Raw genomic sequence first — 14,909 nt, forward strand, 5'->3', positions numbered from 1 at the left:
TACCTGAATACAAAATGGAAATACCCCATTGGTCTTCACAACACAACAGCTCGGAAGATGAACACACCTCAGTAGAGAAATGTCTTTCAGAAGAGTTGCAGAGAAGGCATTTCTCATCTTGTTCATGCTTCTGATCCCTCAATATTCACAATAGCATTTTGCCACTCCACAGTACCTTTCCAGAACTGATGTCTTTACATCCCCTTTGATTATGACCTTCTAAAAAGGCAAGCTTACAAACAAGCTAAAATCCCAACGTCTGTTCAGGAATGGTTCTCATTTAACAACATCACAGTCCAGATCTTCTATAGAGTTTTCACAAAACTTTCATCTTATTTTGCAGGTAGGAAATGAACAAAGAGTCATTTGGACAAAAGGGACATCCACCAAGGTCATATCTTAAATTGCCAATGAGTTGGAAATGCATCTTTCTCTCAAAGCATCAGATGACAGACCTTTCCAAAAAATTCTACATGTGCAAAGGGGATAAAATACCTGTAAGGAAATTTGTTATACTGGTGAGCTTCCCAGGGGGGGTTGAATGACAGAGCATACAACACCTTGACAGTGTCTATTTAAACAAAGGAAGCACATTGTACATGTCTCAGACATTCCTCCATAGAGTTCAAGGCAGCAAAGGTCACTGTATACTATACCCTTAAATAAAGTAACTGAGATAAAGGGAAGGAGCCCAAACTGGAGACTGGCTGCTGCTGTGACAGAGCTCTGTAAGCAGCTGTCTGTTGCCATCTAGTGGATTGAAAAATTAAACCAAAATCGGAGTAGTGAGAACCCTCAAGAAAATTCAGCATCTTTCCTTTGGACAACCTTGGAACTCCAGTTCCACCATGTCACTAGCTGCTTGCTGTTGGCTTGAAAGCTGATGAGTTTTTGTTGTTGTTGACTGAAAAATCCAATGAAAGAACAGCTTGGATCAATTACAGATATCCCATGATTTGTTTGAAGGAGGCTGGAGGAGAGAAGGGGGATGGATGAGACAGAAGGGGAAAAACAGATTAAGCTCTTACACTGCATGGCAAACAAAGGGTCTGCTTTACAATTTCATGGGTCAAGCAGTGGTAAAGGAATGAACACAACGAGAAGTTTAAAAAGTTACTAAATTAGTGTGTGTTGGAAAACCAGCTAGAAGTTTTCCTTTGTCATTAACAGCTGTGACTCAAGTTACCTCCTGGCTCTTCCTCTCCCACTACAGTTTACCCAGAGGTGAAAGTGCTCAGTGTGATTTATGCAATGCCAAGCCATGGGACTATGTTGACTAACTCTGTAAAACAGGATCTTTTTATGCCTGGCAGCCCTTTTCAAGTCACAGGTTCACGAGAGTGAACAGCAAGAGAGGGAACCGGGAACTCTGCCTGTAGGAGTTGTTATTCCTAATCCCACCCTTTGAGATTTATGCATGTTGGCTCAGATCATGAGATCGGACAAGCTCAGCAGCCCGCCAATAACAACAGCTCGTACATTTGCATCACTTGCCATGAAATCCAGAAAAAGCCTGCCTCAGTTTCCCCACAGAAGCAAACATCGTTCCATGCCTAAGTCTGAAACATCAGCACATCAAAGCAGTAATCTAGCAAAGTTACTGTGATCTTCACTGGAATATCAGCCCCACACCTCCGTGCTCTGCTCAGAATACAAACGCACAGAACCCCTAATTCTTACCTGGCAATACTAAGCAGGATTTGCTCATACGCTTTGATTCTTCTAAAGCACTTCTGGCTCTGATTACCAGCATAAAAACTGGAGAAGCCCTTCCTGAGTGCTTCACTACCCTTAAATGACATGCTGGGAACACACAGCGTGGTACCATTAAGGACAGACCTTAATTTGAAATGACCTGATCAGCACCACTACCTATTAGCCAAACACCCACAGATCTCTAATAAGTGTATTGACATCTTACACTGCTTGTCTTTTAAACAGAACTTCAGTTAAGTAAATTACCATCCAGTGGACAATATAGGAGTATAGGGAAAATGTTTTCCAGTTATATCGTGCCCCCAGGCAATGGAGGCGATCATTTTCAACCTGCTACAAAGGGCTCCATTAAATGGTAACAAATTACTTAGGGCTACATGCTTGTACTTTTCAGTAACCACGCGGTAACCAAACTTCAGCGTTACTCCACTGAAAAGCAGATCAGAAATGGTTCTGTCCATACAGTGGGGCAGGCTCAGAGAACAGCAATCACACCTTGCTCATTGCTGGGTTGAAATCAAGACTCAGAATGGCTGGCAGAAGGACCTCCACGCTTACCTGGGTCCCTTACTCTGCAAATACACCATCAAATATTCAGGAGTACTCAAAGAGCACCATGTGCAGCAGAAGCTGGGTTTTGTTCACCTTCCCTCTCTACCTGTCAACTTTCTGAAAGCATCTGGAAAACGTGGTCCAGCAACTCTAGAAGTTATGGAATTGGGTCCTTTTCTTGGCTTTGATGTATGGTTGAAGGAAAAAAAAAAAAGAAATAAAACAGTCTTTGTGTTTTGTGTCCTCAAATCACATCTTGAGGTGCTAAGCTGTTCGGGCAAGAAATGCTCCTTAATAGATGTACAGAACTGCACTTCTTCAAATACAGACTATGAAGAGGCACTGAATCTACTCCAAAGGCACCAGCTGGAGAACTGGAAACAGAAAAATGGTGTTGTGGTCTTACATCTGCATGTGTTTCATGGAAGAAGTTGACCTGTGAGCCCAGACTGCTGCAGTGAGCTGGATGAATAACCCAAATCTTCCCCCCCACTCGTTTGCCTTTCAGATGCTGTTATTTGTTTGGCAAACCAGGCTCTGACTTCTAAGAAGGGCTCTTGAGTTCAGATCTGGTTCCTGGTCTTACTGCAGAGATCTCCAAGTGTTCACACAGCAGCTGTTGAACCTGTGCAGTTTTCAGCTCACCGTATATAGAATAACCTTCAAAGATTTTGAATTACCCTAACGCTTATGATTACACAGTTTGAAAAGGAATTGCCACCAATATTTCAACTTAAATTCATCAGTCAGATTCCTCAGTTTGCCGGGATGGATTGCATTCCTGGCACGCCTATTTCCATGTGATTAAATTGTCCAGGAACATTTTCAGCTGGTAAATCAGCAAGGTTTTCACATTGCCCCCAGAGCTCAGGGAGTTCTGCCACCCTCAGCCTAAGCTGACACAGGAGCAGGAACCCAGCTGCACAGCATCTCAAGGGAGCAGACCACAAAGTAAAGTGCCCTGAGGGAAATGTTTTTTTCTGACCATAGCGAGTTCCTCGTTGATGATGCATTCAATACATACAGGGGTCAAACGCACCACCGGATCCATCAGCATCAAAGTAACTCGCTTCAATCTGGAAGTCAGTTGACGCTGCTGCAGGATATTAACCTCAAAACTTTAACCCGGGGTTCACGCACACCAAACAGGGCTCTAGCAGCACATCATGGCCATAAGTTCCACCAGTTGACTTCCCACATGCTGGCGAGTACAAGAAATCTAATAAGTGAACTACTGTGGCGAGACCTCCAGTGCAATTTCTGCAGATGTCCTGATAAATATCCATTTAGGCAGTTCTCCAAGCACACGCTGCATTCAAAACCTTTGCAAGACCTGCTATTGTTCTTCTTCTAAAAACTTCATCCAGTTTGGAGCGTGAGGCATTTGGAGGCATTTCCCCCCCCCCCCCTTTTTAAAGTGCAAAGTGAGTGATGTGAAGGGGAGCGATACATTGGAAACCCACCCAGCCATATTTACCCTGCTTTGTATCATTTAAAAAGGGAGCACTAAAAGGCCGAGCAGAGCTCACCCGACTTTTTTAATGTACTGTAATTTCTCAGGAAAACGCTTTGTGAAAAGTAAGCAATATATCCTGGCCTATAAGTATGTAACCATAGTTTCCCCCACCATGCAAAACATCTGTGACCTTGCATAGAGGTCATCACTGCAGCAGTGTTTCTCTTTACTTTTAAAGAAATGTCAGGCCATTTTTTATACAAGACTTATGACAGGGTGCTGTTTATTGTATCACAAAGCCACTATAACTCCAGCACAAGGAAACTGCTATTATTTGGAGAGCATATATCTTTTTGACTTGCAGTAAAGATGAAAATGAGAAGGGTTCTTTCCAGAGAGGGCAAATCAGAGTCTCCCTCAATGATACCAGCATCTTCCCCACGTCTGAAAGCAGAATCATTATTGGGCTGCTGGGTCCGATTCAAGCTCAGATTTTATGCTAGGATTTTCTGTTAGGCCATGCAGGGTTTGTGCTCATCATTCCCTGAGAAGAGCATCCAATTCCTATTTTTTGAGGTTTCTAAACAGACAATACCATCGCTTTAACCATCAAACTTCAAATCCCAGCTCCCCACAGCACCACTTGTTTCCCTCCCACACTACTTTACATTGAATCAAACTTTTTGTTTCACATGGAAAGCGTTGGAAAAAATGCCAAGGACAATTAGGGGCAGAAAGAAAAAAAAATGATTCCCAGTCACCTCTATTTCCTTTTCACCTTTATCATGAAAAATTGCTTGTGGCTTTTTGTGGTAGCTCTGATTCAGTCCTGAGTGAGCACACTGGGGGGCACCAGGCTGGGAGGGCTGCATCTTTTAAATCAGGAGTCTAACTGAGATCCTAACTAGTTGTGTTCACTGAAGGTCCCTCGGTACTTTTTGCAAGACTAACCTCTGTATCCTGGCCAAATTCCAGCTCAAGTAATTACAATCCACTTTCCTAAATACCCCTCTTCTTTCCCTGCAGCACTTTCAATTGCATATGAAATTATTCTATTATCTAATTATAATAATGCCCACAGACTCCTGTCAAGCTTGGGGATTCTGTGAGGTGCTATAGAGAGAACAAATGCACACACAGTCCCCTGGTTTCCCAGCAGCACACCATGCAAGTGCTGAGAGCTGGGACTGCCTTACCATGGCCCTGAAATGCAAGACTGAAGAGCAGCGTTCAATCTGAAACACAACAGCAGAATAACTGGAAGAAGTGGGAAAAAATGGGAAAGTTTCAGGGGGAAAGAAAACAAAAGCAGGCCAGGTCCCTTCTAGTGGTGTTTTAGGCTGCATGCTGTTTGCTCTGTATCTCCCCTCATAGTATTTAGATGGGACAACAAAGTTTCTCCTAACCATTCTCCATCACCTTTGAGACTTTTAAAACAGAATCAACAGCAGAACATTCATTGATGACAAACATCCCAGCAACACAAAGGGCAGGACAAAATAAAGCAATCAGAAAATTGTCATCAACCCCAGTGAAACATCCGTACATGGTTCACTGTCATGAGGGAAACTCATTTTGTGGCTTTCTGTGGGGAAAAGAATCACTTGTTTGTTGTTCTCTACTGTTACTCATCATAAGTCTTATATTTTTGTAGTGCTATGAAGACATTCCAGCTTAGATTTTTGTTGCTTGTGTACCTTTAAGCACAGGTTTTGAAGTATGGAGTCTTACAAGACTATAATTTAACTTCAACATTTTAAAATGAAAATGGCAGCAGGATGCAGCCAGCATATGCTATGTAGTCCACAGAGGGCAATTATTAATTTCCCAGTGGATACCTTTTCTTATGGTGACTGGCAGTGTTGGGTTTTTTGTTGTTGTTTGCTTTCTTATATTATTATTATTACTCGTGCCCTTTATTTAAAGCATCACTAGATGTCTGTATCTCAATACACCTGCTGTGCCAGTGATTACAGTGTGTTTAATGGCACGTCTATCTTGGGAGAGCATAGCCAAGCATAAGAGGAGACTGCAGAGGACAATAAAATGGCTGTTGAATTTGCACATCCCTGCATTCCATTAGAGGAGCTGTCACCAACCTGCTAGGGCCTGGAAAGGGCCGTGGTGATATCTGAGCTCCTCCCCCGATCCTGACATTAACGAACTGTTGGGTAACTAAAGGCTGAAACGGTGCAGGAAAGAAACCAGCACGAGCTCTTGCAGAGATAGCCCGAATCTTCTGTTTAAACACAATGGATATAAGGATAACACAACTCCAGTAACTATAGCACCTCCAGTGCTAATGAAAACATTTCAGCAATGAATTTCCAAGGTACAGCAAGCTCATCCCTAAAGATGTAAGTCATCATCACAGGTCAAAATCCATTGATGCCTGAACACAGACTCTGGCACTCAGCAAACACGGATGAGGAGAAAGCATGCAGAGTCAGAGCTGCGTATAACTGCAGGTCTACATCAGTGGCTTTGCCATGGGTCACTTCAACACTTCAGATTGGTCCCTAGCCTGGGAAAGATCAAGTCTGGAGATAGATGGTTCCTTGTTTCAAACGTGCCAGTCCTCTGTAGCTACCAAACACCTACCATCAGAGCTGGGAGATAAGTTACATATTACAGACACCAGCAAAAATAAATAAAATCAGTGGGAGTAAAGGTTGGATTCTCATAATGCTTGGACAGTTCTTTATTAAAAAAAGCATTCCATTAACTGCACCTTTTCTAAGTGGCCTCTTGTCATCCTTGAGGCTGAAGTAGTTACTGAAGAAAGATCAAGGGTTAAGCTGCATGCTGCACAATAACACGAGACTTTAAAAGAAATAATAAAAAAAGACTCATCCAATTTTTTTTTCCCAAATTAAATCAAGAACATTCATAATTAGTTTTTACACCAGAGACATCTAGTGGGAAATGAAAGAACTGAAAGAGCCATAAGCTGCCTTCGCCCTTTCATTAATATTTGCTCCCAAATGCAGGTCAAATAAATCTAACTCACAGTTTGAAATGAGTAGCTTTAAAACTGATGTATTACTTTCTGCTCGGATTTATGCCACCCATTTTGGATAATTACTCCCAACGCTTTTTCCCTATTGTATTCAAAGCTTCTTCATAAGAACGAAACGAAGTTGGGCTCCTTGAGATCTCTTCTGCTTTTAATAACTTTTCATTCTCCCCCAGCCCCTCCCCACCCTCAAAGATTACTTCCACCTTTGCAATCTGAGGCAACTGGATTTGTGCTGGCAGACACCTTGCACTCATTTATATACGGGGTTTGTTCCATTATGATAAATTGCACCATCCAGGCACACAGTAAAAGACCATCCTGCCCCACATTCAAGATGCTATGAGCATTTACCCATGTGCTTGAGTTTATACACTGAATAAATTCACTGAAACACGTGTGCGAGCCCTACTCTCACAAGATTTATGCACACCAACAGGGTTACACGTAGAGCACAAAGCTAAGCACGTGTTTAAGTCATTACAGGACTAGGAATGAAGCAGGGAAAAGGTGAAAGGGAAAATGGATGCACAGAAAGGCGGAGTAACTTGCCCAATGTCATCAAAGCTATATCCAGGTGGCATAACGCAGCAACTGTCCTCAGACACATGGACTAGTTCTAAAGACTGAACTCTCTTACAGAAAGCAGTTTAGTCCCACTAGCATAGCAGCCTGCTCAGGCTAATATACCTACCAGGCATAAGAGCTAATTAGTCTGAGCAAAGCATCATGCCAACACAGCTCTACAGCTTTAGAAGCCAAACTAAAATAGCTATCACTGAGGAGCATCAGATTGTGCTCGTTAAGGGCACAGAGAGCACCAGTAGGAAGAGGATTAGATTGTGGTTGGACTCTATGATCTTTAACATCTTTTCCAACCTGAGCGATTCTATGATCTGCCTTTCTGCTCGGCATTTCATTTTTTGTGTTTACTTTTCTACATGTGGTGAAGCTATCCTGGCAAAATCCACCATAGGATTATGTCTGTATGTCTCAGTGTGACATGAAAATGAACCTAAGGGAAATATCTACTAACTTTTGTTCAGAACATTGCAGTGTAGAGAGGAACAATGTTAAGAAGTCAACCACTATAAATTCAATATAACTTAGGAGCTAACTCAGAGTGTTTGGTGCTGCAAAGAATACAAAGCATTCTTTAAGCATGAGCTGCCTATGCCCACATAGAAGAGCCTAAATACTCAGAGAAGTCCTTCCCTACTGGGAAGCAGCACTGAGGCATTCCAAGTTGATTCACTGGGAACATTTACATTGCATTTCAACTTAGGAAATAAAAGCCTTTTCTGCTTCCCCTCTGTTGATATCTGCAGGCTTTTAGGCGTTCCTTAAATGCTGTATTGCAACGGAGTTAAATTATACTCTTTAAACAAAGGGTGCTTGCTTTTTATTGGTTTCTGGCTCCTACATACACAGAAAATTAAGGAGAGGAGCACACTAATGACTGTTTGCAGGCTATATTTAGAGTTAGCAATTGCATAATATTGAATTAGCCTACTGCTGAACTTTCTATTTAATTTTTTTACTTCCAAGATATAAATAACTGTTTAGCCATGGCTTTTCCCCCCTCAGTTGTTCTCTGTAATATGCAAATCAACCTGCTTTTCCCCCCACCCCCATCAAAACAGCACGTACCCAGGTGTCTTAAATCAGAGATAACAAACCCAGACCCTTTTTGCAGCTGGTAACTTGCAGAACAGAAGGAGAAAGGAACCATAGATGGTTGCCTGAATTCAGCCCATCTCAAACCAGCAGGGCACACAGAAATGATCTCATTTGCACAGTTCTTAGTCTAAATCTCAAACTAAAACCACACCTTTCCTTTGACTGTTTTACAGGCAGCACATCCTACACAAGCAAAAACACACTCTGTGAGGGCTTCAAAACCCAATTTCATGCTTGGCTTTTACCTTCATTGAGCAAACACCCCCAATACTCTGCTCTAATTGCAATCAGGTTCTGCTGAAACACCCTAAAGTTCATCAAGGTTGCGGCTGATATCTATGAGCATTTCACATTGAGTTCTTTCACTCAACAGTAAGTGAAATTTCAGTTGTTCTACAACCTTTCAAGAAGGAAAGGAGCCCAAGCATCCTAGGAGAACCAACTGAAAAGGAGGGTGACCCAGCTACCAGAGTCAGGTTTTTTTGTTTTTTGTTTTTTGTTTTTTTTTTCCCAGATGCTTTTTAATCAAGAAACTCACTTCAATGAACAAATTCCATTAAACACTGCAATTAGATCAGACAAAGAATCAGACCGCTCAGATAACTCAGATAAACTCTAAGGAAAGCCATTGTAGGAAGAAAACAAGCATTATCACTGTTATCTACAGCTTTTCTTTAACACAAAGCAATATTTTATCCCATACACAGAGCACAAAGCTAGCCCCAGGGCGACACCCCCATAAAGCACCTTCAACAACAGGCAATGCATGGCTTCTACCTTTAGCGATCAAAATTATAATTATCAGATCATAAAAGCAAAGAAAAGACAAAAATAAGAAAATCCTTTCAGGGAACTCACCCTCTGCAGACCCGGTGCCAACTGACCAGTGCTGAGGAGGGAGCAGGCTGTAAATAGGGCTGATGAGCAGCACCTGAGCCCAGCCAGCCCCGCAGCTCAACAGTTCCCCTCCCTTGTGAAACAGGTGTGTTTGGGCTGATCCCACAAACGTTTGTGCAGGGAAATAGGTATTTTGCTTTCTAAACTTCGGCATATCTGGAGTTACGGTCACTTCTGTTGTGAAGGGGAATGCTTGTGAATTTTTGGAGTCCGTTTGGGGTTCATCGCAGTCATTTAATCACTGTGGTATTGATTCCCGTGCACGTGTATGCATTCCTTTACAAAGTAGTGCTCTTTGACCGTGCTAAATGTTTGAAAGGGACAAGGGGACAAGCCAGCGTGTCCCAGCCTTCCTTCTCTCTGTGCGCTGTGCCTGCTGAATCTTTGCAATCCAAAGATTGGCTGTGCTGAGGTGTGGTTTTTGAGCAGCACTTTACAGAGGAAGTGCACGCCCTTGGCAGTCATGAAAGTCTGATTTCCCTACTTGTTTATTTCTTTGCTTGCCTTCAGCACGTCTAGCAAGTAATTGTGAAAGGAAAGCTCTCCCAGAATTGGAAGCTCTATGATATTTGAAAGCTGCATATATGTGTGTATGTTTGTATAGAACAAACAAGAAAGCAACAAAAGATCATATTTGCTTACTTCTCTGGACAGATTAACTGAAGTCCTGCAAGTTAACAGCAAAAAACCATGAAGAGTTAGAAGAGGATAAATGGAAAGGAAAATAGGAATGGTTTAGGTGTGCAGACTTTTTCTCTGCTGAAGAGAGGAAATGAAATTGGTTCCTCTGTTTTGATTCTTCCTTGATTATGAGGGCACAAATGTTATGAATTCCTTGTCCCCACCTGCTGGTAGCAGAGCATTATGTATTTCCTAGGCAGGACTGTAGAAGATGTTTGAAATGGAAAACCAAGCGGTACGGTGATGTGAAGGAAGGGGAAATTTGAGATAGATCGAGGAGTTTGCTGAAGTGCAGCTTTGGCTGAAGCAGGTAAGATGCATGTGGCACTTGGGCTTAATCGTGAGTCAGGCAGGCTATTTTCCACAGTGACTTGCAGCTGCCCTGAATGAAAGCAGGAAATTGCATTTTTGCTATTTATAAACTGTGAGACTGAAATAACATGCATACTGTATGCCTCTCCCAAACCCCATCTGTAGGGTTTTATGTATCTCATAACCCCCAGTAGATTTTGCTTTTCATATCTTGTAAGGGCACTCTTATTGTACCAACTCATATTGTGGTCCAGTATAATTGCACCATTATCTTCCGTTGTATTAAGTTGGACAAGTTATCTTTTGGGTTGTAGCTCCTGCGGAGCTCAAGCTGAAGTCCTTCTCTTTATTTCAAGTAGCAGGAGCCAAGGATTTTGGAACCTCTGCTTCCTCTGCACTGACTTTGTTACCAATGTAACCATGAATGACAGATAGAAAATCCTAACGGCTACAACTTGCTTACAGGGCTTAGTGCTCCTGGACTAATTCATGCTTTGTAACTTCTCGTATATCAGAAATGCAGTATAAAAACAAAGTGCAGCCTCCTGTGAAGTCAGTGCAGTAATGATTCTCTCAAGTCAACCCAGTCTGCATGTAACTCAGCATGAAAATGTTTCAATGATTCTGTGACGTTGAAGACAAGTGCTGGCAATAAAAGTGAATGGGTCTTTTCCCATTCTAAATGTGGGTTATTCCATCAGCTAAAGATCAGTAACAGATTTGGCGTCATGCTGCAAACAAACATTCAACTTTGGTTGGCATTACAGTAAGATGTACACATACAGACTGTGTACCTTGTGTAAGGAGCACAGCTTGGATTGCAAGCAAGATCCTATATTTTGCAGCATTGCTGTTCATTGCTATTTCCCAAATGAGTCCCCTATGAGAGTTTACAATGAAGCATGAGTTGTTGCCCAAGTGAGTTGTTCTAATAGATTATGGCTTGTAAAATTCCCCAAGTTGAGCACTGTTAACTAGAGACTCCGGTGCTGCACTGCTAACCAGCTGGGAAAAAAATGCAGTTCCTACCAGATATTGTGAAGTTCAGCTTTTCAGGGCAGAGAAATTCCCACAGGGATGGGAAAAGCTATGGCTGATGAGCACATCCATAAAAATAATAAAAAAGTGCTTGTGATTGTATCGAGATAATGGCAGGAAATAAAAAAGGTTTCATGCACTGAACACTGCAGTATATTTAATCAAAATGTTTTGCCAAAATGGCATCGTAACTAAAAGCTTGCTCTGGCATTTTGGAGTTCGTGCAGTGGGACCCCTCCTGTGCTGTCACATGTAGCAATCAGCTCTATAGCCTGTGCAAATCTCATGCCCTTCCATGTCAGACACTTTTTCCCTGTTGACAGGAGGTTTGTTAAGACTGATGTCTCCAAAGAAATTGGGAAAAGGACACAGTTTTCCCCACAATGCCGCATCCTCAGATCCCCCAAAATGTGCAAACCTGCTTTGCAAAGCAATGAAAAGACAACTAACTGTCCATTAAATAGGTTGTAACCTGAACATTCTACTTGTAGATAGAATAAAATGGGAGAAAGTGTCTAAGGGAAGGGGTTACATAAAGTAATGCTTCAGGGCACAAAAAGAGCAAGCAGAACAGCCCATCAGCTGAACATGCAGCTCCAAGAGTGTCAGCTGATCTAAACCAGCACGGTGCAGTCCTTTCTCAGATGTTGCTTGCAAGGAAGAGCCCTTAATCTGACTTCATTTCGTCCTACAGAATCCTTGTAAGAGAAGGCTAAAAATTGTCTATGGTCTTTTGTTTATTTTTGCCCTTCTCTATTTGACAGCATCCAGTTTCAAACAAAATGGCCAGAGAGCTCTCGGCCCAGGGCTCTCATGCACTGCCCGACAGGACAAGCAGCGCGCAGCCATGAGGCTGTGGCTCGGTGCACCTTTAAACCAGTTAGATCAAATCAGAGACCAGAAAGAAGTGATTACCTCCCTTCACTTAAACATCTATTCTTTCTTAATAAAGTATCTCAGGCATTAAGTTTCAGGCCCGGTGTTTTCAGGGATATACGGGTTATTTCCAAGCCGAGCTATTACTAGTGAATGCGGTGACATTAATATGAGTAAATGCAGGAAAAAGGATGAAATAAAACATATCCTATTGAAGGAAATGAGAGCTCCTTAAGAAAGAAAAACACACATAGGAAAGACGTGGGCATATCAGGATACAAATGGGACACTGGGGAGTGCCGGATTCCACAAGCATGATGTTATTGAAGTGTTTGATACCAGAGTAAGCACCTGCAGATATGAATTACATCCTTGTTCAGACCACTAACATCGGAGTACTGACATCTCAGGAAGTGCTTATGTTATATTTCAAATCCCACTGCCAACTGCATAAATATCAAATAAATCAATCATAGATATAAAAGACATTATCTTAAGGACTTTAAAAAGCTGAACAAGCCACCTCTCTTCTGAAAGCAGCACCGCCCTTAAATCATTGGGGCTTTTCCTGTCAGTCACACCTGAACAGCAGTAACATTAATGCTGTTGACCATCAGACATTAACTACTTCACCTCTGTACCCACAGACAGAATTGGTATAGAAACAGTTAAAAACAGCAGCAGTTCACTGATAGCGACTGAGTGGCTGGCACGCTTTCCATAGCCTGCAAGAGGTGGAGAACCTCCCATTGCACACATGCAGAAACTGAGGCACAAAGCTATGAAGTGAGCTGGCCGATATCAGAGCTCCAGAATGTCACGAGCAGAACAAGTGCAGAACTCAGTCCTTGTAATGCTTATCACAGGGACAGAGCAGAGCAGACAGAAAATGCAATGCAGAAGTGTTTTTGAGACAGAAGCACATTTTGTCCCATGCAAGTAAATATCAGATCAAAAGAGAGTTAAAACACAACTGCAGAGTTAATCTCACTTTAAAGAAATCTTGCCATCCAACTGAAAGCATCCATTTTGCGTTGAAAAACGGAGGTCTTGTGAGTCTTAATGCATTTTAAAAAGAATGGAAAATGTACAAATATTGAAATATACACAGGGAAATTAATTTGGTTTTTAATAACTCTTCACATTTTAATAAGATTTTACTTGTGTTAAGGAGTTCTGGATTTTAAGTATGCTTTTCATTTTAAGAGCTTCCCCATAAGTTCTTATTAGATTAATTTGTTATTTTTCTTCGCTTGCCATGGGAGTCTTAATTACTATTGCTCCAAATGCAGCTACCATCCATCTTAATCAAGCTGGGACTATTTGGCCATACTGCTAAATCATCTGGTGCAAGCAGTTTTGAGAAGTTTGTTCTGCAGTGAAAAGATGGCTGAGAAGGGAAGCACGAGTAAATGTATCTTTTCACTTCTTGTTAACAGCAGCAGGAAGATTAAGTGACCATCCTACTAAAAACTCCTAACAGTTCAGAACTGCTAAGCAATGTATTAAGAGGCACATTCTGGGAGACGTTGCAAAGGACAGTTGTTGAATTGGAATGAGTTTGTGCATTAAAACTAAAGTGTTGTAGAGTCTAAATGTCTTTACTGGTGATAATTTTACTCCAGCTCCTAAGGACACACATTCTCCACAAGAAGCTAATTGCCAATCAGAAACATTTGTAGGATCTCTATCTTGCATGGATTTCGTGGGGAAATGCAGCAGCTCTCCTCCTACCTCGTGGCTGCTTATGCTGTGCAAGGGACCAAAATCTATTTTCAGAGCAGCACCCACATTAGAGAACGCTAACATGACTTGTCACTTGCTCCAGAGATGGCATAAGTCTTGCAAACCAAGTACTCCCATCTGCTGCATTAGAGAGCTTGGATGCAGTGGGAATTGCCATTGTCAGAAGTAGGCACCGTTATCAACTTTGCTACATTCATCAGATGGCAGAAATGAGTCATCTAAATTTACATCAAGGTTTGGGAGTACAGGGCAAAGCACTGATGCTAAAATCACAGCCTTTTTATATTAGAAAACAGTATCAGTGATACGTGCTCACCTGGAGCACGCTGCAGCCAACATGAGCGTGTCCATTGATTTCAGTTTATCTCCTTTTCCAATCATACATTATCTACTGTATGACTTCATAACCGGAATCCAGCACACACAATAATTAGTGTGTGTATGATTACATAATTCCAATCTATTTTGGCAGAAGAATTTTACAATCCCATGCCAATTTCCAGTCATCAGTTTTACTACCAGTCCCTTAGCAGCTGGACCAGCTTAATGGTCCTCCTTGTTAGGAACAGCTAAAGTCTGCCCGTTCTTTGGGTTTTGTTTTAATGAGAAAAAAAAACATCGTTTAGAAAGCACAGATATCAAACAGGAACAGAGAAAGCATTTCCAGGGCTTGACCTTCCCTTTAGCCCCTTACAGCTATAGAGTATCACATCATTTGAGAGGGAGGATAGAAATTTAATTAAGCTCTTACTCCTTTTTGATTCCTCAGGAGTGATTGAAGGTGTCTGACAAAAGGCTCAGGACACAAAAATCATCTTTTTGTCCATCAGCCAAATCCGGGGTAGCAGAACATGTTTTACCATGGGAACATGACTCAGAAGTATTGCCTCCTTTCTAGCTCAGCTCCATGCACCATTTGGGCCACTCATGAACCACCAG

The sequence above is a fragment of the Lagopus muta genome, chromosome 27, assembly GCF_023343835.1.
Source record: "Lagopus muta isolate bLagMut1 chromosome 27, bLagMut1 primary, whole genome shotgun sequence".
In the NCBI taxonomy this organism is placed as follows: domain Eukaryota; kingdom Metazoa; phylum Chordata; class Aves; order Galliformes; family Phasianidae; genus Lagopus; species Lagopus muta.